Genomic DNA, 26,523 nt, shown 5'->3' with positions numbered 1-26,523 from the left:
TACTTCTGATCAGTTGATTCTGCATCTTAACCTGTGCTCCACGCTCTTACGGTTCAAAACTTCTTGCCTTCTGTTGAAGTCAGGGTCATAGGCCCATGGTTGTCTCAGTACCAGCTGGTAATTTTTTATCCTCCTGTAATTGCACTGCTGTGATTTAATAGACTTTATGAAACTGTGTGGCTTGTTTCTTCAACTCTGGATTATCTCATCTCTGCGGCTTGGTCACTAAATTTTCCGATGCATTCAGTTCTTCAACCATTGTGCCTTCACCTTCCTTTGGTGTACCTGTTATTGAGACATGTAATTTACAGTACTTTGTACCAGAATAATTTAATTTCTTAGGTAGAATCACCTCTTCGTAGGTATTTTGAAGTCCTTGTTTTGTGCATGTATGTATATATTCTCTGTAAATGTATATATAAACTTGAATATTTAATAGGTATCAGTCTATCACTTTTGAATGCCTGGTAAGGTTGGCTGGTTGGTCATTGCCTATTATTTAAAATGTGTGTAGTTTAATGAAAGAATGCTTGGTCCCCTTCCATTTTGAAAAAGGGGAGATAGGTCTCAGGCTCTGAGGAAGATGTACAATCTGTCACCCTACTTTTGGGAAATCACTCCAGTTTAAAAGAATAAGTAAGAGTGATGTGGATTAGGAAAGAGGTGGTCATATTGCCTTTTAAGAGTTGGAGCAAATCAGCTGTACAGTGTACTGTAGCCAGCCAGGGAGATTGAGGCTTGTGTGGTGAATGCTGAGTGTTCAGAGATGGACCCTAATTAAGCAACTCAAGAAATGCTGCATTGCTTACACTGTATGTATGAGTAATGGTGGTTTTTCAGTGTGCTTGTGTTGTATCTGGTGAAATTACTTTCATTAGGTAACAAATGAGATTCACCTTCAGATTCCTGGAGGCAACTAAAAATGAGCGTGAATGTACAGAGACAGATTAGTCCACTAGCAGGATGTGAGTAACTTGCTTTTACTCAAATGGCCATTACTCGTATCCTGTGGAGGGGACAGTCGTCTTCATGGTGCCAGATCTATTTCATAAGCTCAGCTGACTTGCAGCAGTACAAATCCGGGCAGAAGATGACTCCTAACTTTCAACACTTTAAATACGAATCATCAGACGGTTTGAGGGAACCAGACCTGGGTTGCTGGTTTTTCCTCCTCAGCAACAGTCATCCTAGTAGTTTTCCCTCTTGTGGTTTCATTTTAGTCACTTTAAGTACATTGGAGTATGTGGGAAAACCAGTAAAAGCTGAAATCTAGTATACTTAAATAAGTGCAGAGTCAAAGAATGCAGAAATGGGGAGAAGAGATAATCGTTTGGAAGGCTCAGTAGTTTGAGGTACTCAGCTTCATGTTTGTGTGATTATTTTTACATGTTTGATTCCTGGAAAAAAAAAACAGAACAAAACTTCATAACTTGTATCTAATAAAAAAGGCAGTACTTAGTCAGGAATCAGATTTTCTTCAGGTGGAGTTAAAGCAAATAACTTCTGCTTGAGGTACTGCTAGCTAGGCAAATAAAGGTTGATTGTTCAGTAGTAGAATTCACAGCACTTTCCACATCAAGGGCTTTTTCATTTGAATTTGTAAGTATTCATGTGATAACTCATGTTCTGTTATCACATCTTCATGAAACTACTTTGCTTACAGTAGAAGAGGAAATAGATATGAATTCTGGAAGGAAACAGTCAGGATTTCTGGCTTGCTTGATCATGTTAATACAGATTTAGCTAAGCAAATTTCTTTGCCTTGTCCGAGTGATCAGACTGGGCTTTGGGCTGGCTTGCTAGAAAAGTCACAGCCCTCTTAACCACAGATAGTGTGAAGGAGGGAGAGCTATATCTGCACATGATGTCAGTTTTGTGGATGGCAATGTCTTGGGGACCCATTTAGCCGTAATTTATACCACATTCCCCATTCCTGAGGTAGGAGTAAAGAGCAAAACGATCTATGTGTCTTGGGCTCTCATATGTAAGAGCTATATCTGGGTCTTTCACCTTGTCCAGTACCGAGAATAAGCTACTTAATCTCCCTGCAAAAAAAGGGTTTGCAATACATCATGCAGCATGTAGTTGGGATGAATGAAGAACTCAGATTTCAGTGACTGCCTGCCTGGGGTTTCTAATGATGATTTATTTTCACTTCCAAAGCAGTAAAACTCACATCTTGAGTCTTCTCTTCTTGTTGCACGCTTTTTAATGTTAGTATCAATTAAGACTACAGACCTTTCTCCTGCTCCTGACCTGCTGTTGCTTAGTAACTCTTCCCCCCCCACCATTTCAATCCCTGACCAAATAGCACAAAACTGGGATTTGTTGAAGACTCTCTCCGGCTGTGCCAGGAGCCATTTCTGTGGGAAATGGGTATAATTTGATGTCATTCCATACTGTGTTTCAAATAGATTATTTGCAAGCCAATGCCTTTTACTTGAATGAAATAACAGCATGTGTTGATATTATTGCAGCTGAATTATTCAAATAATTCTGATCTGCAACTGTGTTGATCTCTAGGAGGGAGCTGTGTTCTGTTGATGACCCTAACTTTCTTATCACCCTCTCCTAGAGTTCAGCAGTGGCTTTGCATATCAAACAAACCTGATCAGGGAACAGGTACAGGTTTGCCTCCGAGAGTCTTTGTTAGGAGCATTAGCAACCTCTTAAGCTTACAGTGATCATCCCAGATAACTCCAGAGAGACTTTCTGTACAGAGTCTTGCACATGTGCAGACATGCATGACTTTGAGAGAAGGAGCAGTGCTACTAAGAATTACTGAGGTCTGTTGAGACACTCTGGGTTTTTTGCATTAACTCTGAATGTTTTTTTCCACTTACTTCTTTCTGTTGGTGGATGTTTTCTCAGAAATGTAGGTTCTGATTCATGTGTGTTTCATGCTCGTTGTTAACTGGCGAGTCCCTTTGCCATGAGTAGGAAAAACAAGCAAGTACCACTCCTATTACAGTTGGGAAAATCTCCACCAGTTATTGGTGTGTCTCTTCTCTTCAGTCTACTGTCTCCTTTACAGTTCAGTAGTCTATTCAAACTTCTTGCTTGTTCTTTCAAACCTTAGAGCTGAGCAATCTTGTGATATACCTGTTGAAGAGGTCAGAGTCAAATCATGTTTGTTTCCTCAGTGGTTGCTTGAAAGTCTTCCTTAAAGTTATTCACAAGACTCCTGAAGACTTAGTTCTTCCATAGTATCCCAGGAAACATGCCTTAATTTTTCTTTTGTATTTAACAATTTTTATCATGCTGTGTAATAGCTTTGCTGTTCATGTTGAAATTAACTTCATGCTTCCCCTTCCTATCATTGCTTATAGAGTCACAATCTGATTTGGGTTGGAAGAGTCCTTTAAAGACCATCTAGTTTCAACCCCCCGGCCATGGGCAAGGACACCTTCCACTAGACCAGGTTGCTCAAAGTTCCATCCCACCTGGCCTTGAAGACTTCTAGGAATTGGCATCAACAACTACTCTGAACAACCTGTTTGGATGCATGTTTAGTTGTGATACCTTGAAACTCATGTTTGTGTTTGTAGTTCCATTGCAGTAACTAATAATCATAAAATCTCAAAATTTAAATCTGCGAATTACTGAGAACCAAATGGGGGTTTGGCCAACAGCTTAAAAGCTCATCGTTTTGAATATTGGTGCTGAGCATGTAGGTGCCACAAATGTAGATCCTAGTAATAAATAAAATCTGGTAGGTATGGTATGGCATTGTCTTAGCATCTGACCAGTCTCCTGTGTTATTGTTTAGATTGAAATCAGCTTTGTTTATGTCCTGCTGACAGATGCACAGCAGGTAGGAGGGCAGATTGCTATATATTTCTGAGGATAGGTTTTCTTTTCTTCTTTTTTTTCCCCCAAGTTTTTTGTTGAGACTTGTTAAATCCATCACGCTTAGAAGGACAAAGAATGTGAATTTGATACGATCAAGACTACTTGTGGCAACTTTGATTGCTCACTGACTGTTGTGTTGAAAGTCCTGGCCCTGGGAACAAGAAATATGCTATTCTGTATTTCGTGAAGAGCTGGTTAAATCAGTGGAACTGTGTGTGATGGTCTCATTAAGAATGGTGAAATTAAACAGTGTACAGTACCACTGTAATGTGTATATATAGACCAAGAGAGAAAATTCAGACCACATCTATGGGTAATGCTGTTCAAACACAACTCTTCAGTTTACTGGCTGAATGTAAGTTATTAATACATAAGATTTGGGGCTTTTTTTTTCAAAAAGACTATACTAATTAGAGAAATGGCTTTAGAGATTAAAATAAATAATTTTGAGATACTAAATCACAGTCACCATTCAAATTCTGGTCCTTGTTTTATATCTACCTCTTTTTTTTGAAGTACTTTTAAAATGTAGGTTAGAAGGAGAAGCTGATATTAGAAGTCTTTCATTTTGAACCTGTCAAAATGAGCTTATGTGAGTGTCAATTGAGGTTGTGTTTATTTTTGGAGTGAAAATTTTCTACTTAGCTACTGTGCTTAACCAGTCTTTTCTGCTTCATTCTTATGTAAATTTTCTGGTGTGGGTTTGTTAGGATTTTGGGATATTCAGAGTTAAGTTGGAAGTGATCTCTAAGATGACAAAGTTCAGCCACTGCCACGTCCACCAAAATAGGAGCTAGATCGGGATAAACAGTAGAGAAGAAATAATGTGAAAATCTCACTAAATTCTAAATGGTCTCTCAGTTCAGCCTGGCTGGCACATTTTTTGTTTGCATTATTGTGAATGTTGGAAAACAAAATTTATTTGCAGAAATATTTGGAAAAGCTCTCTGAGCAGCTGTTCAGCTATGTACAACCACAAAAGAGAGAAAAAGATTACAATATTATAGAGCTAAGACTTCAGGATAAAGTTAGGAGATAAAGCAGAATTGCCCAGGTTGGATGTTGGCCAGCACGAAGAAGGGAATGGGCTGGTGTGCTAGCAAATTGACAGAGCTTTATTGGTCTGTCAGCTCAGAGACAAATGAGCAGTCTGCTGAAAACTGTAAATACAAATAGAGCAAATTCCAGTGAGCTGTGTCATGGTGGCCAGATCTGTTGCTTTCAGTGAAGCTGTTCTAAATATTAGGAGCCAAAGATGTGGCTTTATATAGAAAAATATTGTTTCTAAAGGAAAAGCTAAAAAATCTACTACACTGTAATTCAAACAGAGCTGGAAGGGGGGGGTGTTGAATGCTTGTTTGCTTCATTAGAGTTAAAGCTGATAGTTTTCCTTTGTCTTTGGTAAATTGTCTCTAAAGTTCTTTATATTACGTGAAGAATTAAACTGGTAAGTGACAATGGAAAGCAGTAGTGGTATTAACCATGCCTGCCTAGTGGTGGTGGTTTTCTGTATTGCTTAAATGTTGTGAGAGAAATGCTTAAAATGCATTGTGGGAGGCTCAATACTGCATTCCAACTTCCAAAGTAGGAAGTGCATTGTATGCAAAGTGTTAGCTGTTTCCCCTCTTCTTCATAACAAACTTTTTTTGTGATCTGTCATACTTAAAAGAGTTTGCTTGGAAACGTGCATCCCAGACAGCTCTCTGTAGTCCTGATTTAGGAAGTGTGAATTTGGCTTTCCATCCAGGCAACTAAGAAAAAGTGTGTCCATGTCACCATTTTCTCCACTATGACCTATTCACACCCCCTCCTCAGAGCTCTGTTTTCAGAATATGCTAGCCAGGTTACTTAAGATAATAACTCACATTTGCCCCACCACTGCCACATTTCAGGGGGCATTGTTACAAATGGGCAAACTTGTCTGAATTGGAGTTGTGCTGCAGGAAATCCCTGCTGTCACCTTCTTTGGAAAAAGTCAATTGACCTCAGGCTGATTCTTCACAGCAAGTATGCATCTGGTTCTGGTTCTGCCCATAATTCTATAAAACTTTCTAGTTCTCTTGTCTTCCTTTTGTCTGGACTAAAAAGTGAAACGCTCTTGAGATATCCAACTTAAAATATGCTTTGACATTTGTTAATAACTCTTTGTAAGTCATCCTAACTTTTTTCAAAAAGAGCATTCAGCCTACTAAATTATGGGATAAATTACATTAGGTTAAGTACTTAACTGACCCATGGTGTAGACTTGCAAGACAAAAATGTCCTCGCTCTTCATTTTTTTCCTCAGCTTGCAACATACAGTTTCTTCTGTCACTGTTATGGCTAACAAACACATAAACTCTGCATGAGCAAAGGGATAAATCCTTCATGCTCACCTCTTGGATAAAGCATTCTTTTGGCTCGTCTGTGGACTGCCAGCTGTGGTTTTCCCTGAAAAAGTTGAACATAGTATGGTGTAAGGTGTGTACAAAGAAGTCCGACACAAGAAGGATTTAGTAGGCTCAAGAGTATTGCTGTCAGTGTCACCCTTATTACAGTAGCAATAGAGAGGCAAACCCCTTCCATTGCTCTTTGAACAGAATATTCTGAAGTTCAGGTATCCTTCAGATTTCCCTCAGAAAATAAAACTTTGCCATTGACTTTTGCCAGTTTATTTATAATCTCTGGGAATGCAGCACTTTGGGAGTGCTCCCCAGTCCCAGGAACCGGGGACCTGTTTGAAATTGCAGTGAAGCCAGGGACGGTCTATCCATGGACATGGATGGGCTTTGTTCTAAACCAGGATGTTCAGTGTTACTTTTTAGGTAAAACCCTGTGGAAGGTGTACTCTTGAGTGTCTCTTTATACACACAAGACCATTTGGAGAAATTGCTGTAAACTTCCCCAGCTCTGATCCTTTCTGAAGGGGAAGTGTGCAAAACTCCGCTTCCTGTGGGAGCGTATGAAATCCTTTCATCTGTAGCCAGCTCTGGCTTGTGTGGAGGTAATGCCCTTCAAATATTGCTATCTCAGTGTTCTCCTGATATCCCTGACCTAAGGTAAGGGCAAAGCATTAACTCAAAGGCCTACTTAAAAGATGCTCTGTGCAGGTGCAGTTGGAAATGAAGCGTTATCCTGGAGGGTTTTCGGAACGCACTGTGCTGTGGCAGGCATTGCTCCTTTCCTGCTGCTTAAGCACCACCTTGAGATTGAATGCTGTGTTTTCAGCTGCTGGAATTACAGATCAGACACAAGAATACTTCTAAACTAAGTGCTACACAATAGTGTTTGAATGCTGCTTTTGATAGTTAAATCATAAAGTAAGTTCATCAAGTAGAAGGAATTAGTTTTAAGCTTGCTGAAACTATGCTCCACAAGAGTCAAAAACTAGTGTCTACACAGATGTGCCAGGTGAAAATTCAATTAAAAATCGTACAGAATAATTGGAAAATGCAGGTGCAGAACATTTCTTAAGCCATCAAAATTTTGACAGGTGCTGAAAACACCTTCCATATTCAGTCCATTATCCTGTTTTTAATATCTGTTGACCAAGTTCTTCTTTGTCCAATACAAAGTGCTTCTGTGAGCGACCTTTCCGTTAGTTAGGGTTATCAGCAGCGAGTCCTCGGGGATTTATCTCTGCATGTTATCTGGGTTGTCAGGAGACTGTGTTCACTGGAACACCCAGGTGCTTATCCAAATAGCTGTGTTCCAAACTTCTTCCAAACAGTTCATGTGTGCAAAACTTAAACTAGAAATCTTGTAATTACAGGCTTTCATGGAAGATTTCTTATTTCCTGCTTCCAGCCTGACTGGATATACTGCAGGAACATCTGCCTTCACAGTAATTGGGCAATTGCATTTCTAATTCCAAGGGGAACTGAGAGAATAAAGGGGTGAGAGAGACTGGGCTTCTGTGAAATGCCAGAAAAAATGACTTGATCCAGCTTGGGGTCTGCATGCAGGTTTGTCTCATTAAAAGAAGTGGTGAGGAGAAAAGAATTCTGTACTCCCTGCTTGTAGATTATTTTAGTGATACAGGTTATGTTCAGGCACACTAACAGCGAGAAACAGAAAACCGCATGCAAGAGATTCTGAACTTTATAGCTGCTGCACAGCTATTGCACTTGCTTTCTGTTCTTCCTGGAAGCACTAGTCAACGTGCATTTCATGTTCTCACTTGGGAATTAAAGCTAGCTGAATAAATTAGTACTGGGAATATCTCAGAACTGAGCTCAGTTCTGTGTGTGTAAGTCTGTGCGTTGCTTTCCATGACCACTGGAAAAGAGTCTAAGGAGAGAAGAACTGACTGCACAGCTGAGAGCTACCACCCTAAAATGGCAGAGGTGCAAGGCCTTTAGGTGAGACACTGTCAGCATACACTTCCAAGCAAGGTCAGTGTGAACATAATGCTTAGAGTCAGCAAACTGAGAGCTCTCAAGGAAGCAGAGCAAGAGCAGCGAGGAGCAGAGCACACTTAGAGGAGATGAGCAGGGGGTAGGAGTCTGAAGGAGAGATGGTAATTTCCTCAGTGCTGTTTAGTTCACTAGCATGTCCCACATTTAATCCCAAGTTCCCTCCTTGTCAGTCATGAATAAGGCAACAATCACTGCTGTGTATAAGTGCTGGCACAGCTTTTTCCCCATCTTCTTTCTGTCAAGTTGTCCTGCCCTCTCATTGGAAACCATAATTGCAGATGTGGATAAGGGCATGGTGACACAGATGAGATGGGCTTGGTGCAGTCCTGCATTGAGTCTTAGAGACTTTTTTTTTAAGGAGCATGTTGTGACGTATGGTTTATCCATTTTTCTAGCTTCATGCATCTCAGCCAAAGTGATGAAAATATCAAGAATAGCAACTCAAGTTACAGCAGCATGGGGGCTCATGCTGAAGATGTGCTGCAGGCAAGAGCATAAAGGAGCCACTACAGGACTAGAGTAGTTCAACCTGATGAGTAATCAGAAGGTTTCAGTATGATACCATCTCTTTTTTCCGGAGTACTAGTTAATTTACCCATTGTAAAAGTGAAAGGGATAGTAGGACTTGTGAGGTGAGTGCAGATAACATACTGCAGGCAAGGTGAGTGCAATAATATGTAACTTAAGATGCAACTTAAGTAACTTAAGGTGTAATAAGTAGCTTAACATAGAAATGTGCCTGAAGACCCTATTTTGCTGGGGGAGAATTAGTAAGAGCCAGAAGTATGGGATTTTCCTGTCAGAACTTGACTGGAATGTGTTCACTGAGTGGTCTGCATGGCTTACCTGTTAAAAATGTATGATCCTTGACAAGATTTCAGTGATCATCAGTAGAAACTGGTCAGATAGATAGAATGCTCAGATCTTCACTAATAACTAGGTCTGAAGTTCTGCTTCAAGATAGAAGCCTAACTTAAGTGTCAAGGAAGCTACCTGATTTGTGCCAAATAAATGCTTAAGCTACCTACAGAATACTGCTCTGGTTTTTGGAGTTAAAGATGCAATCTGTAAAATGTGATCAGCTACCAAATCACATAGCTGTTAAATCATAATTACATTAAAGAGGTGGAATTCAGAATAAAGTTATAACCCCTAACCAGGCAGACTCAGCAAGCATATTTAATTTCCCTGTGGAACAGGAATAGAATAGATCTTCTTTTCCTTCCCTTGTTTCTAGCCGTGCACATCATTAAGTACCTACTAAGTAGCTGGCAAAACAGAGTAAAAGTTAAACTAACTTTGCTAATAGTGAGATGGAATTCTCATAATGAAAATGCAAGGTACCTTATTTAAATATTGGCCCCTTGACAAAATCCTCACCACAAGCCTCACAAGACTGTCACTAATCTTTCTGTAGGTGCCCTGTAGCCAAAAATGTGCTGATGTCTGGCTTTGCACAGACTGGAGACCTGGGAGATTATATGTTTTGAATAGGATCAAATGACTGGAAGGGGAAAGCACTCTATACTTAGCTGCCTTGTCATAGAGACAGAAAAACGTTTTGCATGTGACCTTGTTAACAGCATGAGTTAAGAGCAACAGTATGAATTAGAGGCAGAACTACTGAAGCTTAGATTATCATTGAGAATCTGTGTTTTTCTGGTCATCTGTTAATTTTTTTTTTCCCTGTTCTCCCATCTAGACTTCAATTTTCATGCTGACTCTAGGTCACATGGAGGGATGAGGGAGAAAAATAGCCAAGCCAGTTCTCCTCCATTTTAGAAAAGCAGAGCAACAGTTCAATACGGGATTTTCTTTCACCATCACTGTCAGGTCCTTGATTTCTCTTAATAGTCATTTGTTCTCCTTTCATACTGCAAAGTCTGTCCTAGTGTACTCCTCAGCCACCATGCCTTTGAGCATCTTTCCAAATTATTATGACCAGACTGACTACCTCACTGCAAATTAATTCTCTTCTGTTGCAATCGCATCTCTGCCTTCAACTTCACTGGTTCCCACACCTGCAGTATTAATTGCCTCTTCTCTATTTTAGATAGTCATTGAAACCTTCCCCTCCTGTAACCTCTACCTCTGTGCACAGTACAGTACACATTTTCACTCATGGTTCTTTCAACAGAAAAGTGGCATCCTCTGTCCCTCACACTCCCTCTTCCTCCTTGGTATAGGCAGAATTTTATTTACTGCTCCTTTCCTGTAACGAAGGATAGCACATGGTAGATAAGGCTGTGTCCTGTTGGAGTCTGCAGACAGTTGATGTCCCCTACAAATACAGCTTGCTATGTCACTGTATGAATGGCTTGTGAAATGCCTCGTAAATATCTGTTCCCTGGCTCAAGTCATTCAAACTCCTCTTTTTCCCCCAGATAGCACCCCACACCTTCTTTTAATTAGGGTAAATGAAGCTACTGGGATGACTGTCACGGTGCAAAGGCAGGCATGCTGCTAACCAGCAGCTGTTTAAATTGTGTCTCAGCCAGGAGGTATATATTCAGTACCCTGCAGGAGCTTCTCTTTTACCTTTGTCCAGAAGGAGAGAGTAGATACTGAAACTTAATTTTGTGTGAAAACCTCATTGTGCACTGGGTCATGAGCATTGCAATAACCAAAACTCTATGGCTTGTACGAGTCAGCAGCTTTCCCAAGTGAACTGGTAAGATGCTGCCAGTAGAAACTTGTTTGGCTTTAGTACTGTTGCTCAAAATTCTGCTCCTGTTCCCAAACCCATCTCTATCAAGAGAAGCGCCTCAGCCTCTTCTGAGTGAGCATAAACAGGGCATGCAGCAGCAAAATTTTATAACTGCCCCAAATTTTTCTTATAGTTAAGAGACTGATAAAGTAACACAGAACCCTCAGAGCCACACACAGGGGCAGAAGTGGAAGGAGAAGAGATTAAATAAAATAAAGCATTGTGATAGTAAAAAGAAAAGCATGTAAAAATATGAATGCCAGACAGATGGCTTGGGTGGGGAGCACAACTAATCCTTGGGATATCAGAGCAGTTGGATGACTGTTTTAAAATCTCTTTGAAGAGGGAAACGGGTAATTGAACTGTATTGGACAAGGATAGAGCAAAAATAAGCTGCACTGAAATGAGGAAAGAACAACTTCTTAGACATCCCTTTTGTAGTGCTACGTTGCATTACAAATCATAAAATGGTTTGGGTTGGAAGGTACCTCAGAGGTCATGTAGTTCCAACCACACCACCATGGGGAGGGACCACTGGACCAGGTCTCTCAAAGCACCATCCAACCTGGCCTTGAACATTTCCAGGAATGGGGCATCCACGGCTTCTCTGAGCAACCGGTTCCAATGTCTCACCACCCTCACAATTAAGAATTTCATTCTTATATCTAGTCTAGACCTGCCCTCTTTCAGTTTGAAACCATTTCCCTTGTTCTGTCACTTCATGCCCTTGTAAAAAGTCCCTTTCCAGGTCTCCTGTAGGCCCCCTTTAGGTACCAGAAGGTGCTGTAAGGTCTCTGGGGTCTCCCTGCAGCCTTTGCATCTCCCAGACCCCCCCAACTCTCTCAGCCTGTGTTCATAGGAGAGGTGCTTTAGCCCTGTGAACATCTCCGTGTCCTTCCTCTGGACTTGCTTGAACAGATCCACGTCCTTCTTACGCTGTGTGCCCCGGAGCTGGATGCAGCACTTCAGATGAGGTCTCATGAGAGCAGAATGAGGTGGCAGAAGCTCCTCCCTTGCCCTGCTGGCCGGGCTGCTTTTGATGCAGCCCAGGACATGGCTGACCACTTTGGCTGTGAGCTCATTCATGGCAAGTTTCTCAACCACCAGCACGTCCAAGTCCTTCTCACAAGGGCTGCTCTCAATCCTTTCTCCACTCAGCCTCTACTTGTGCTTGGGATTGCCCCCATCCAGGTGCAGGACCTTGCCCTTTGTCTTGTTGAACTTCAGGAACACAACCTCACTTCTCAAGCCCTTTGATGTCCCTCTGGATGGCATCCTTCCTTCCAACGTACAGAACACACCATAGGGCTTGGTTTTATTGGCAGACTTGCTGAGGGTACATTCAATCCCACTGTCCATGTTGCCCACAAAAGTGTGGAATAGTGCTGGTTGCTAAGCCAGGCCCTGCGGAATGCCACTTGTCACTTGGACATGGAGCTATTGACTGCAGCTCTTGAGTGCAGCCATCCAGCCAGTTCTTTATCCACTGCATAGTCCATCTGTCAAATCCATGTCTCTCCAGTTTGGAGACAGGGGTATTGTGTGTGACAGCATCAACTGCTTTGCACAAGTCCAGGTAGATGATGTCAGTAGCTCTTCCCTTATCCACCAACACATTAATTCCATTGTAGAAGGCCACCAATTTATCAGGCATGATTTGTCCTTACTGGAGCTGTTTTTTGCTGTCACCAATCATCTCCTTATTTTCCATATGAGCATTCAGTCTAGTTTCCAGGAGGATCTGCTCCATGATCTTGCTGGTCACAGAGGTGAGACTGACCAGCCTGAGCCTGACCAACCTACTGACATGTAGTTCCCAATATCTTCCCTGTATCCCTTTTATAAAAATGGGGATTTTGCTTCCCCTTTTCCAGTTGGTGGGAACTTTACTGAAGTGCCACAGCTACTCAGATATGATGGATAGTGGCTTAGCTGCTTCATCTGTCAATTCCCAAAATATCTAAGTAGACTGTGAGTGCTGTATAAATCAAAAACTTATTTGAAAGTAAGGGTGTGGATCACCTTCGCTTCAGGCTGTCATCCTTGAGGATGAAATAAGAAAACACTTTCTTTAAGGCTTGATACGCCTGCTAGTGAACAGGAGGCACCAATTCACAAAATAGGTGGCATTCAGTTCCGTGTGGGGACAGGAGTGCTCACTCTTTGAAGGGGAAAGGAAGATGAAACAATTAAAACTGTTTTCTCTGTTACTTCTCTCCCTTTGTTACCAAACGTAAAATCTGCAAACAGATGTTACAATGGAACCATGGAAAATCTGGGCAAATATTTAGTTTTTCCGTCTCTGTTTACAGGATGTTTTTACAAATAAAGAAACATGGGGGAAATAATGAAAAACCCCAAACCCAAAAGGAGCTGCCTCTCGGCTCCCGTTGCCTCGAGTAGTGTATCTTCCTATTTGCTTTGGGTGGAAAACCACCTGAACACTTGACCAGCTGAGAGAGACACTAAGTCAGGCTTACCACATTGTGGTTTTCCCCAATCACCAGTGACAGGCTCTGAAAGTGCAACCTGCAGACTGTTACCAAAGGAGAGGGCCTTCAAAGAGCTCAAAGTCTCCATTGCTTGAAAAGGAGGGGTGGGAGGAGGATGGGTGACCACTGTGTTAGCCTTTCTGTATGAGTCTAAGATGCAGAGTGGAGGAAGGAACTGACTTTCTTCTATTTCCTTTTTATCTACTGAAGGCATGAACCAATTTACAGGAAAGCTGCCAGCCTTTCAGCCTTTTTTTTTATTTTTTGGTGGGGGGGAAATGTGGTTAATAAAGACTTTTTGTGTAACTTACTGCTTTCTGAGGGAAGTCAGCTAGCATTTAGAGCTCTTCAAGACAGATCAGAAATGAGCTTGGAGTGTCAGCTTGGAGTGTCAGCCTTCAAAATACACATGGAAACCCGGTTAGGAAGCGTGAATTATGCATGAGGCACTCAGGAGCTGCTCAGGGCTGGGTTGAGTGTGGCAGGTGATCTGTGCATTGGGTCAGTGGTGGTCTGGTGGTGCATTCCTGGGCTGCAGGGGAGCACGGGGATGGGGAGCAGGGCTGATCTCTGGCTCAGAAGCTCAGCACATCGAGAGTGCAGGTGTACAGAGCTAAACAGGGCCACAGGTGGGGAATCCAAAGGAACTGATCTTCTTCCATGCAGATGCAGCAGAGTTAAGCAACTTCAGGCAGGAGAGGATTTGAGCTGCTGTGGCACCTTTCCAGGAGTTAAGAACTTGAAGTAGAGCCCAAGCCCTAGATGCACTTTATTTAGGCTCAGAGTGGCAGTTTTTCTTACTGCTGTAATTACACAGGTAAAAGCATATAAATTTGTCTTTGAGTTTCTAGTTTTGAAACTGCGTGGACTTAGAGAGTTTTCATGTTATTTGACAGGTAAGATGAGAACCAAATCCTTGGCCTTCTGGATCTGCTTTGCCTTCAGTGCTGACTGCTGGCAGAGAGACTTAGTGCTTGCTAGTGAGGTGAAAACAGTTTGTATCAGAGGTTCCTGTACAGCTGACCTTTAAAGGCAGCCCGCAGCATGTGGGTATAGAGGGATGATAACTCTGGAAACCACCCACAAGTTCATTAGTCAGGTTATTTAACATATTTAATGTATCCTGCGTTGGGGGAGGCTAGGGGTGCTTGCCTGCTCCTCTAACATAACAGAACTAGGGGATGATTCCTTCAGCAGGGCAGTTGCTTGGATAAACCAGTGCACACTTGGAGTACCATCACATAGCCTGCCTGGTGCTTGAAGGCTGGTGACTGCCTGGAAGACTTCAGGTTGTTGTTGAAAGTAATGGCCTGTCAGCAAGACCAGCTACCAGAGTGGCTGTTCTAACAGAACAGATTTGGCCCCGTATTTTGTGACTGACTCAGCCCTTCCCAATTTGCCAGACTGAACCAAAAGGGAAAGATTTTGGCTGGCTGGCCCCATTTTGTCAGCTTGAGGCTCAGTAAAGCATTGAATAAAGCCAAGGTTGTAAGAATCACTCAGCTGAAGCTCAGATCCTTCCTCTGAAACTTCTAATTTACTGATTTATGGCTTTCATGTTTTTAAATACGTATATTCCTTGTGTGGATTTTAAAACAAGGAAGAGTAAAATGGCAGTTGGTCAGCAGAACTGACTTCTCAGGAAAACTAAAAATTGATTTAGTTGTGCTGTTGAATGACTTAAATAGTATTCAGCCCCAGAAGTTCAGAAATACGTCTAATTCAACCGCTGAATATTTATTTATACAATGTATTGACAGCTGATCTGTAATTTATGATGTTTCTAGATATGCACATTATTTTATGCCTTCAGGAAAAAATTATCACAGTTTAAGATACTCATCTTCTGATGACAATTAAAACCTTTTGAGGGTGACTTTAATAAAGCTTTTCCCCTTCTGTCCTTTTGTCCGGTAAGGCCCACTCTGCCCCTCTTCGTGCTAGCAAAGAATGAGAGAGAGGAGGTGCTGAGCCTGCCAGGGCCTCTTGGAGTTTCATGAGGAGTTGAGGCATGATTAGAAACTGGAAAAAGGAGACCAGGAACTTTTATGTGTCAATGAGAAAGGATGAGATTTTTTGAAACAGTTTGTGTAGAATGCGAGCCAAGAAGAAAAAAGGTTTAAACTTTTCAAGATCTTGCTTCTGTTCCCAGGCATGATAGAAATAAAGAACTAATTGAGCAATAAAACGTGCTTATTGCAGTTGGCTAGTGTAGGATCACTTGTAAAAGATTGCTCACAATAGGATGAGGGTTTTTTCCTCTGCAAGGAAGAGAAATTAAGGGGTATGAAATACTCGGCATAATATAGTCATGTATGTTTGAAATGCACATGTGTATGTCCTTACCTTCCTTCTGACTTTGGTGTTCATAAAATCTTTCCACGGTTCTGGTGAGGAAGGGAGGAATAAAACCTCAGCCCTGTTAATGAGCAGCAACTTCAGTGTCACTTGAGTCTGTCAGTGCTGCCTTGGGTGTTTTAAATCTGTGGAGTCTTGTTTCTGAAGTGCAGGTAAGCTGTGTCACACAGCACATTCTGCTCACTGGTAGTCTTGGTGTAGCCCAGGAGTGCTGCCAGAATAAACAGGGTACCCCTTCCTTTACTGGTCCTACTGTTGTAAAACCCAATCCTGAAGGTTACCCTGTCAAGCAGCCTAAGTATCTGTGTCCTGTTATACTGCACAGTGTAGGTGAAAAAACCCCACAGTTATTAGGTCCTATAACAAATCTAAATAAACAAATGTAATCAACGGATGTCTTTGGAACTGCTCTCAAATAATGAATACAATTTGTAGGACTAACCACTTTGCTCAGCAGTGAGTAGTTGTAGAACTGGATTTTAAGGAAAGACTGAAGGAAACCAAATTGCTGAGGTACCAGAAATATCCTTCTCTGTTCCTGTAAGAGAACATAAAGCAACAGCAACCAATTTAAAAAAAAAAAAGTTTTATTAACTGTTGGAAGAATTATTTCTATTAGCATTTCCCAGTAAAGTTGAGGTGACTTAATTCGCAAACTTTCTTTCAAAAAGGCATTTTTTCAGGCTGTTGGAGTTTGGCCACTAAATGTGTCTGTAACACATTAGGCACTGTTTCTCAAAACACCTTGTGGACTGCTAATTGGAGTTTGCATAATACCGCAAAATTGCAGACATTCCTTTGAAATAAGCAGGAATGAAAACTGCTTTTCTGGGGTAAAAGAGAAAGGAATTTTTTATTTTAAACAAAATGGCTTAACAGAAATCCTTTATGGGAATATGTTGTTGTTGTTGTTGTTGTTGTTGTTGTTGTTGTTGTTGTTGTTGTTATTATTATTTTTTTATTATTATTATTTTTTTTGCTGAAGAAATTAGTTTGAGGAAAAGTTTCCGAATAGTTTTGAATTACACAAGTTCAAGGAGAGCCTTGTACATACAGTACTACTGTTCAAGCCAAGAGGTAAACAATTATGAAATGCCTTTGAAATGCAAGGCTGGTAATGCCAAGGTTATGTATTTTGTCATTGAACACAACAGTAAGTTGTTAGGAGCAAGAGCGAGTGATATTTATTACTTACACACAGATGTGCAAATGAAAAACATATGAAATTTAATATCTCAGGGTTCAAATTCTTAGTGGTAACACTCTTGTTTAAAATCTGATAGAGCCTATAGAAACCAATCAGGATCAAAAAGGAAAAAAAAATGTTATTAGAGAAATATATTTGCTTGGTCGCAATTCAGACTTATTCTGCACTTTGGCTGATAAGTACATGTGCATTTCAGGCCCATCCATCCTGCAGATTTGAAACTGTCCTGGGTTTGGGTGTGAAGATGGTTTTAGGGTAGAATAGGAGCAAACCAGGACTGACACTGAAAATTATTAGACTGCATTCTATTTTTCTCTAATTGTCAGATCACTCTGAGCTGTGAATCCTTTTCACAGCTTTGAATTTTCAGAATAACAGTCCAAGCAAGCTGATTTTACTTCATAAGTGTCTAACAACTCATTGTGACTGGACATAGGTAGCAATTCTTCACGAAGGGAAGGCTGCAAAAAGCCAGTTTCAGAGCATTGTGAAAAGTGTGACTGGGTGCATGAGACAAATCCTATCCAATTAACTCTTATTTCTGCCTGAAATTCTGAAAGGGTACATATAACATCTCATCATGCTCTGCATGACATACCCAGCATGAAGGCATGAGCATTCTATTTCCAAATCTGTTTCGCCTCGCTGCATGATTCTTGTGTTTAATGAAATAACAGCAAAACGGAAGCTTTTAGGCAAGCAGATGGATGCTGATAGAGTTGGAAACTTACGCTGTATTTATCAACAAGAACAGTCTCTTATGGTCAGAATCTGAGTACAGCAGATAATACAGTAGTTTGGAGAACAGAGGGATGTTGGGGAAAGGAGGAATTTTTTTTGTTTCAAGTGCCAGGTTTGACGGTGTGTTTGTTTATATCTTATAAAATTCCTGATGCTTGGGTCTAAGACATGGTATTTCAGTCTTGTATAAAGAAGGTTTCTGATGAAAAGAACACGTCCTTCACTTAAATCAATTACACAAAAAAGGAAAGAAAATCACCTTTTGTTATATTTGAAGCACAGGAGGAGGCGGCAAGGGCAGATTAGCAGGGCTTTGTGCAGCAGTGCTTGTGTATGAAACAAACAACTTTTGACAGGAAGATTACGAAAACTTGGAATCATGAAGAGAGAAAAGCTGTTGCTAAATGGTGAGCATGTATTCTCTTTATTTACCCACCATTTTCCTTCTGCTTTAGCAGAGGTATCTGCCAGGCTCTTGAAAATTTTAATCATCCTGGTGCTGTCACAAACTTAGTTGTCTGTGCAGTAAAGACACGTTTGCACAACCTGTGGGAGAACCCCCCTGCCCTCCCATGGGCTGCTAATGCCAGGGCACGGAGTTCGTGCAGAAATTGTGGCAGATTGCAGAAAGACAGGGTGTCGGGTGCTGTACATTTTGAACTTTATACATCTCTCTTGAAAAGACAGGCAGATGAACAAAGGAAATGCAGGAGGCCAGAGGTGGAAAAACATCCTTATGAGAGAACAAATTCCTTCTTCTAATGAGAGGCTTTGTCACTGAGCCACGAACTTCAGAAAATAATGATGAGTGGTCATAGGTATGTGCTCAGAGTAGAATTCACTTTAGATTGATAACAAGAGCAGTTAGAGTGAAAAAAAGAACCCTCTCTAGAAGAGCACAGCATGCACCCATCTCTTTTTGCAGCAAGAATGAGAATATCATCATCCTCTCCATAGAGTTACAGAGTTCTTATAAGTGCAAGGTGAGAATCAGAGAAAATAGTCACATAACAACTCAAGATTCCCTTCCTTAACAGTCCTTATTTTCTCTCCTCCTGATAGAATGCTTTAAAGAGCAAAATGTGTAATAAAAATGTTCATGACTTAAGGTTCTTTGATTCATTCGCTTACTAGTTCCATGGAAATGGATCTATTCAGAATAACAAATAGCAGAGATGTTAGTGATTGTAATTAATTGGAGACAACATGTCAGTGTGTCAGCACTTCCCAGAAGCTGACATTCCTGTCACGAAGTTGCAGAAAAATTTTAAAAAGTTAGCAATTGTTTGCTGTCACAAAGGATGCCTTTGCAAAGTCTGTTTTAAAATGCAGCTTCCTGTTGTAGGCACGCCCATGGTTCAAATATATTCTGTTCTGGTTCTTATTTTAGAGTTGCTTCTTAGAAATTGCTGAGGGGTACCCCAAAACCCAGATAAACCACACACTAAGAACTCTGTTGTCTGAGACCGTGAAAAAGAGTTCTCTTTGCATTTTGGTTCTTCTAGCATTTGAATTTTTTCCCCTATAGTTTCGGGGTTTGGCCCACACTAGTTGAAATGTATGTTTACACAAAAGCCTGCAAAGAAGTCTTATCTCAATATTCTTTTGAGGACAGGCATGAGGACTGAGTCCTACAAGGCCTGTCTGTGTGGATTTGTCTGTCTGTCTACTGGATTTGTAAGAAAATAAGTGTTCTGCCTTAGCGGTCTGCCTTATGTATGTAGACTTGTCAAAGCCACGGATGTTAATTCGTGTGCTGGTAGAGAAATGTCTTAAAGTAATGTCACCTGACCTGAAGATAGTAGGCTTGTTAAAGTTCAAAGCCCATCAAAGTTCTTCACCCAAAATCTCATGGAAACTGAACAAAAATACTGTGAGATGGATTATAGCATTTCTCTTAGTATTTCCTCTCCAGCCAAAATGTAATCTAACTTTCTTTGGGACTCCTTGACAAGACCAAAAATGTTACTTTTACATTAGCCTACTCCTCTTAAAGGCAAGAAATTACAGCAAAACTCTATGTCTCCAGCAATGAAAACTGTTCACTTTAGTACTAATTTCAAACTAATTAAACAAGCAGAGCTTCATCTCTGTATGAAAATGCACTGAACATCAGCTAGGCAGCCATAGCATTGATAAGGTAGCTGAGAAAACTGGCCTGTTGACTCCAACTGCACTTACTGACTCAAACTGCACACACACACACACACACAGAGACACACAGACACATTTCAAATGTCATTTTTTTAGTGCCCTGGTGAAAATCCTCATTTTCTCCTATTGCATGTAACTGCTGTGCAGGTAGAGTGAAGCAGAAGCATTCGGTACTTCACAAGAGTGGTGGGTGTTACGTTTACATTGTGGGACTGAATTTGGAAAGGAGCCTTTAAATTAGTATTCATTAGTTTCAGATAGCAAAGATTATGCAGATTTAGGCAAGCTGACAGAGGATGTTTCCACATCTTTCAGTGGGTTTGTACAGCCTGAAAGCATCTCACGTCATGCTGCTCAAGAATGTATAAGATGGTAGTTAATAAACTGTGGTAAGCTAGAAGTAAATATTCAGATATGGGCACCATAGTGTGTAGCTCAATGAATTTGACCACAATTAGTATATAATTATTGTGGTAATGAGTGGTTTCTGAGTTTTGACTTCACAAAGCATACTTATCTACTGCTAGTAGTTTCTTGCTAAGGGTTTAGTTTAATTAGTTGAGCTTAAACATAGCTTGCTATGAAAAGCAAGTGTTTTAGTATGTTATTGTCTTTCTGAGTTAAGACTGGGAAAGTATGAATTTACAATCAGAAAACATACTGAACGGTTGAGTGTTCTTGAGTAATATCCACAAAATAGGTTTCTGCTGAAAACCTATCTAGATGGGGTTTTTTCCCCCCTTGGTACTGTTGAACTAATAGCCTTTAAATCCAATTTTTTCTATGTCAGATAACTGTTGAAAATACTGAATTGAAACCCCTCCACAAAAAAAAAACCCAAAACAACCAAAACCCCCCAAAACAAACAAACAGACAAAACCCCAAAAACAACAAGCCAAAATAACAAAAAATCCAAACAAACAAAAATCCAAACAAACAACAACAAAACAGCAGCAACAATAAAAAAGAAAAACAAAAAAACCCAACCAAACAACAGCAACAACACCAAAAAAAAAAAAAACCAAAAAACAACAAAAAACAACAACAAAAAAAAAAAACCACCAAGCAAAAAATTAGGATTATTCTAATGGGATTTTACATGTTATTCTAAATTACTCCCAGCATTTAAACAACATTTAAATAGGTATCTCCTTTCTATACATCTTGTCCTAAAATTGTCATCCTTCTAGAGAATTTTGTTCTTGGTCACTAGGGGTCAGTGATTTCAGCTCCAGGTTAAGATGCTTCAAATTTGGTAGGTGAGTTCCTGCTGAACTAGTGTAGATTGCATCAACTGAATACTTCTTCAAGCTCCACTGGCTCACAGCTTTGACTGGAATGAGAGCTGAGACGTGTGGCTCACATGCTTACATTTAACTATTAGATATAGGGCATTTTCTCTCAACCTTTTAGGTTCTGCTGGAGTCTGGTGCTGTTAGGTTGTGATGGGCCTGATGTAGATCCAGCTCAAGGTTTCTCCATGGACAAGGCAACATTTGGCCTCTCCAAGAACAGAGGAATACCTGTTCTGTCCTTAGCTTTGATTGCAGCAGAACTCAGTATTTTAGTGCCAGTAGAAGAAATTGAGGACAAGGAAGGCTGAGGAAGGCTGGTAGGACTTGCCAGGCCATGCAGAGGGGTGGAAGCTCTGGGAGAAGAAGGTGAGCATGTGAAGGCTGGAAGAACTCAGAGGGGTTTAGGGGCTTCTTCTGTTCCCCAGGCTGACCTTGGAAGGTTTTGTAAGGCTGGGATGGGCCCATGGGAGCCCTCACCTCATTGACAGTACAAGAAAAACCCACATCTTAGCCTGTAAGTCCACTCCCTTTGCCAAACTGCCTTCATTTCTTATGTTCCCCAAACAAGAGCAGCCAGGAGGTGTGCTCGTGGGTCCAGACCTAACCCGCATGGCCAGCCTGGCTGTGCTGCCAGCACCCAGCAGCTCTGACAGCCTGAACAAACCAAGGAGAGGGCAGGCTAATGCCCAGTCCCTTCCCATCGTGGTGGCAGGGAAAGGGAACAGTCCTTCCTTCATCCATCTTACGCCTGAGTCCCAGAGGAGAAGTAAATACAGCAGGACCAACACTGGGACCCAACGCAATACACAGCTTCTTGGCCCCACTTCTGCCCTACACCTTGCAAATTTGGGGTTTTAACAAGTATTTTGGCCAAAAAAGTTTTAGTAAAGCTCAGGGGATCTGAGCATTTGCTGTTTAGCTGTTTGCTGTGATGGTAAAAAATAAGAATAGGAGAAAAAAGGAAGAACAAAATTCACTTGTGTTATGTCTGTCTGCCATTTATGTCTCATGAAGTAGTTGTTAGCAATTCAAGCATGATTTTGATATCTCTCCTAATACTTGGTATGTATAACTGTTGACCACAATTTTGGACAGTTTTCTAATTCTGCATAAACAGTTATTCTTTCCATGTGCTACAGCATTAAGGAAACTTCTCTACCATGTTGGAGGCTTATAGTTTTTGTATTATGTAGGCTGGGTGGGGAGGAGTGATTTGTTTTTTTATCAGTAATGAATTACATCTTAAAACAGCCTTCTGCTTTTCTTTTGGTTCCCCTCCTCAGTGCAGGAGAATACTGCAGTGTTTTCTGCACTTTGGTTTTTAGGGACAAACAATGTTTGATGTAGTCTGGAGCTTCCAAGAACAGCTTCTTTAATTTTATTTGAAAGATTACTACTTGACAGATAAATATTTTTTCCAAGTAGGATTTCCTACCCTTGCTAGGTTGTTATGGACAGCATGGAGCTGTTAGGAGTGAATTGCTTTGTTCAGTCAGAGCGTGGTCATTTGTAGCTGCAGCTGTTCCCATTTAGCTCTTTCTGAGTCTGAGTTGTTCTGTCCTGATTTTCTGTGGGATCCTCAGGAATAATTGGGCATCATCCACTGGGACAGCAGAGCCCTCAAAACTCCCTATTAATCTCCCTGAGAAGTTCACCCAATGGTGTAAACGCTAATGGTTGTTTTATGACATGAAGACTTGGCTGCAGAGAAGCGAACACAAACCAACTTACTCTTAATTACTTTTTAAAGGAAAGCAGATTTTCTCTATAGTGATAATCAATGGGACTTGTGTTTGGAAGAAAGACGGATTATTCAAAATGAAACCAAATCTGCCCAGGGCAGATTTTCAGTAGATCTTACTCCTTTTCAAGTTCAGTTATGCTTTCCGAAGTAGTTCCTGAATAATCTTTAGTTAAGTGTGAATTAAAGAGTGACCCGTACCAAAAAAAAAAAGAAAAATCAAGAAAAAAATGTCAACCAAGGTCTAAATTACTCTTAGGAGCAGTTTTAAAGGCAGCAGTCCAGTTGTGTCAGCCAACACATTCCTCCTACCTTTTATTTTCCATGTCTAAATGGCATTATGAAACACCATCATATGTATTTCCTTCTGAATTTTAGCATTCCTGGTTAGAGGTCAGTGACTACAGAGTGACTTTGGCATATTTGAGGAATATGGAGATGCAGGGCATGGCTTGGGTCTGTAGGTTTTGAGAAGACACACTTAGGAGTCTCTTGTCAACACCACCATGAGGAGCTGCCTGAGTCACACCCCGGAGAAGCTGTGCTGGCAGTCTGTGTTCCTGCACCCAGCAGGTTCAGGTCAGTCTCCTTGAAGAGAGGATGCTTGTGCTGCATCTCTTCTGGGTCCAGTGTCTCACGGTGCAAAGCCAGGATGTTTCAGCTCCACGCTGCTCTGCCAGCCTTCCGCGTCATGGACCGGTGTGCCACGCTCCTCCATCCGACACCCTGCTGGGGTGGGAGACAGCCTCCTTTCCAACATCAGCTTCTCCTCCAGGCTTACAGCTGGAAATGGAGGCGACTCAAGGCCTGTCCTCTTTCTAGAAGTTTCCAGGCCTGCAGGTCCTAAGCCCAGTTTTGGCATGTAATCCTAAGAAATGGCTTTTGTGAAGATTAGCTTTGGATGTCTTAGCAACTGCTGAAGCTGTATGAATTGAAAACATCACGTTATCGAGTTTCCAAGTGGAGTGACAGATTGTTCCACCCTGTCCTATGCCATTGTCAGATCAGAAAATTGAATTTTTCACTCCTCACGATGGGTGCAAAAATAAATACAAAGTCTTCATAGCTAGAAATGAATAATGTCAATTTTGTAATGACAAGATATTTCAAAATCGCAGTCTCATGTCCTTTAGAATTTGTTTTTCTTTAGCAGTCTCCTCTGTTGGAACATGTTTACAGTAGGTACTCTTTTAAACTAAAATTCATAAAAGGATTCAAAGAAAGAAAACAAGAAAATTACCTTGACATTCAGTGAAAGCTGTAATATCATGTAAATCATTACTAATGGAGACCAATTATGGAGGCTCAGAGTCGACTGTAATAGATTTTTCACACAAAGGAGGAAGGATGTTGGACCTACTGCAGAGCTGTGAAGAAGTAATTACATATCATCTTTCGTACCTAACAAATGAGATATTTTAAAAGATGCCACACTAGCCATCACACGCTCAAGAACATCATGTTCTAGGCAGTGGGGTGTTTTATCTGCATTTACATATTTCAGAGCAGCCATCTGTGCAGCAGCATCTGTGTGCCTGCCACGTATTTTGGGTGTGCATGTGCATTGCCATTTCATTTTGTGCACCTGTTTGGTAAGCTGCTGAGTACATTGCAGCCATTTGGCATCCATGCTCTATATACTGACTGCTGTCTTGCCTCAACCAATGCCCAAGTTCTTTATAAAAGTTCTTTTCTACTTTTCAATGAAAGAAAAAAGTTCTTTTTTCTTTCTTTTCTGCTTCAGTGGGACCTCCTCAGGACCAATACCTCCCATATAGGAATGACATCCTTTTTTTTACAGAGGTACTTATAGTGATGCCTGAGAGGAATTAACAAAATCTAGTAATTTGAGATTCAAAAGTCTTGTAAGAGATAATTATTTATAGGTGGTGAAGATGGAATAGATTGTATATGAATGCTTCCTTACTTAAGGGACATCATGCTGCGTGCTCCTGGCTCTTCTGTTAATTTTAATTTGATTTTTCAGTTCTCTGTGTCAGCATTTCCCTCAGTTATGAGTAGGTTTTAGTTACTGCCTCTTGTCTCCTGTCTCTGCCTTACAGCTGGTGATGCATTATTGTATGGCAGTGTGCATTGACCTGACAGACAGAAGGCTTCAGTTGCACTTAAAACTTGATTCACTTTGTGTTGGGACCAGGTGGAAATATAAAGTGGCACTAGGACATGGCCTGTTTGTGAACTGGAGCCAGACTCAGGAGCTGCCTCTCCATTGGACTGCATCAGGAGAGTCCCAAGAGCCGGGTCCAGCTCTGCACCTTAATCTGTGTGTGGTTGTGTCACAGAAACAGAGCTATGTTGTAGGATCATTTCGTGATCTGAGTATAAATATGGAAAATTTTTCAATTTCAACCTTACTTTTCCTTTAAAACAAGTCACTTTTGGGGATCATGACTCTTCTCATTTGTTTGTCTGTTGGAATTGTCTGGGCACAGCACTTACCTGCTTGTTGCAGAGATTTTAGGTACTGAAAACCTGAGGTGCCATCCTGTTCTCCAGCTTTGTTCTGAATTGCAGAAGTCTCCTGGAGACCAAAACACCTTCGTGTAAACTGAATGTTCTACTTAATAATAGGGTGAAGGATGAGCAGTGTTTGATGTGAAGGAGTTTGGGCTTAATGGATTCTCAGAAGTCAGTTTCAGTTTCCAACATCAGTTTCCAGCATCAGTTTCCAGCATTTCCCATGTGTGAAATGGACTTTATATTTAACACCTAGATAAGAATGAACTGAGCCTACTTTACCTTCATCCCTTGTTTGCAGTTACTGGGAAAGTCTGGTGTTCTACCTGTATTTTGAACTGCAGTTTTGATGTGACCTCTTGTGGAAGGCTTTGTGAAAGTGAGCAACCCCTAACAACAGTAGTTAAAAAACCTGCATATTTTGTGACCTTTACCACTAGTCACATACAAATTCTCTGGTGTTTCTTGAAGACATATCAGGGGTAGGGCATATATGTTTTCTTTCAGTTAATCCCCAAACATCTGTTTTCCCAGCCAGAATAAAAGTGTAAACAAAAGAATGAAAGGACAGTTTATTTTCCCAACTTGAATCTTTTTGTCAAACTCTTTCATCTGAGGATCTTACTGGTAAATAGGTTTTAGGAAATGGTCATGCTTCCAAAATACTTTTAGTGTTTAAACCTTTGTTGCTCTAGATAAAATAATTTACACAAAAACCATTTTGACTACCTTACTAATTCACTGCTGTGAGAGACATCACATCTTAAAAATATTTGAAATGTATTTAAATTTGGTTTTATGTACATAAACTTGTATTTTACATGTGTGTAAATATATATTTCTCTTTCCTCTTTCTTTGTGCTTTTTTTTTTCCCCCCCATTGGAGCATTTTCCAGAAACTTGGCTACTCAAATCCTGTACCAGTCTGATTTAATTCATGGCCACCTCTGCCACTTGTTGTTTTGTCAGTATAACCTTCAGAGAAGTCGTGGATCATTTCCATGTATTAATAGGCTACTTTAGTGAAATTAGTCTATGGCAAGTATAAAATTATGCTGGTCTCTCAGAGTTGCCCTAAGCCATCTGAAAAGGACTGCTTGG

The 26,523-nt window shown here is 40.8% G+C and overlaps 1 protein-coding gene across 4 annotated transcripts in view; it reads left to right on the top strand.

The window, feature by feature from the left end:
* Positions 1-26,523, top strand: part of PDE7B (phosphodiesterase 7B) — a 170,585-nt gene that overhangs the window by 89,573 nt on the left and 54,489 nt on the right. The window lies entirely within an intron of this gene.

This window comes from Fringilla coelebs (assembly GCF_963513975.1).
Source record: "Fringilla coelebs genome assembly, chromosome: 3".
NCBI lineage: Eukaryota > Metazoa > Chordata > Aves > Passeriformes > Fringillidae > Fringilla > Fringilla coelebs.
Note: the sequence above shows the minus strand (reverse complement) of the source record. Positions and strands in the feature narration are given on the sequence as shown.